General features: G+C 35.8%; 1 non-coding gene across 1 annotated transcript; it reads left to right on the top strand.

Annotated features, from left to right (window-relative positions):
• The first annotated feature begins 239 nt into the window (after window positions 1-239).
• Window positions 240-537, top strand: LOC149793888 (signal recognition particle RNA). The gene has a single exon (XR_016423075.1).
• The last annotated feature ends 897 nt before the right edge of the window (window positions 538-1,434 follow it).

Here is a 1,434-nt window from a genome sequence, read left to right as displayed (position 1 = left end):
TTGACGACAAGTTGCCTCCCTTAATGGAACATTATGAGTGCGCTCCCTTCGTCAACGAGTGACGCGTACTTCCGCCTTGTCAAATAAGACAGTATAATTTTCCAGGACATTTCGATATTTGTTGTAAATTTTGAGAGTTTCTTCTAAAGCTTGAATTTTGTATCAGTTTCATAAAGGTGTATCATCCAGATTCCACTACATTTTAGAGTTATATATGTTAAGGTTGCAAATTGTTTTCGGCTGGGAGTTGTGGCGTGCTCCTGTAATCCAGCTACTTGGAGGCCGGGGTCGTTGGACGGTTTGAGGGCGGGGGCTCTGCTCCTCGGTGCTCTATGTCGATCGGGTGTCCGCGCTAAGCTCGGCATCAATATGGGTCCCTCGGGGGAGCCTAGGGGGTCCAGGTTGTCTAAGGAGGGACGTACTGGCCCAGGGTGGAAACACAGCAGGCAAAAGTCCCCGTGTCGAGCAGTAGTGGGATCGCGCCTGTGAATAGGCATCGTTGGGTAGCCCGTCCAATATAGTCGGACACGATTCTTTTTCATTTTATTTATTTTGCTATAAAATTATTCATTTTCTTTCCATCTATAGCCATTGAGGTAATTTCTTTTACTTTCTTTTACATACTCGTTCTGATTATAACCCAGTTAATGATATTGTCTTTTATTTTTAGAATTAACTGTACGAAAAGATACATTATAATCATACATAATTTTTATTTTCACGATTCTTTTCTCTTCTAAGCTATTCGGTTTTTCTCTAAAACCTTGTAACCGCTAGCTACATCTTAAAGAGTCGGTATGTGTTCTACCAATAATAATAATAATAATAATAATAATTGTCATTATCATTATTATTATTAATTATTATTCCATTGAATAGTTGGTATTATGAAATTAATTTCCAAATGAAATATATGATGTAATTAATTAATAAATTTTAACAGGAAAACATTTGTGAATCTTTCAGAGTACAATATTTCATGATGAATATTAAAATTACAGTCTGCATATGTTCTTAAAAGTTTTATGTTTTTAATATTTTTCTTATTCTTTTTAAAATTTGATTCTATGTATAATTTGTACCCTCGCAGGTCAAGGAAATAGAGACTCTAGTTATGAAAATCATTATGAAGATAATGAAATGATACTGGCGATTGCCATTTCTGAAATACGTGCGTATGTTCTTTCTTATAAGATGAGTCTAAGTGCAAGTAACAGATCCTGATGTTCCATCATATAATGCGCTGGCAGATCAATATCTATGTTGTTTGTTCTATTGATCACTCCTGACAAACTGCATGGAACCAGATCTGAGGGCGCATTATGCATACATTCTACAGAAAATGATTTGGTGAAATTCAGTAACAGCTGGGACATTCATGAAGGTATTATTGATGAATTATTTTTGTTATGAAACACTGCAAGCTTTACTGTG

This window comes from Sinohyriopsis cumingii, chromosome 8 (assembly GCF_028554795.1).
Source record: "Sinohyriopsis cumingii isolate HCF-2022 chromosome 8, ASM2855479v2, whole genome shotgun sequence".
Taxonomy (NCBI): domain Eukaryota; kingdom Metazoa; phylum Mollusca; class Bivalvia; order Unionida; family Unionidae; genus Sinohyriopsis; species Sinohyriopsis cumingii.
This window is presented reverse-complemented; position numbering and strand designations above follow the sequence as displayed.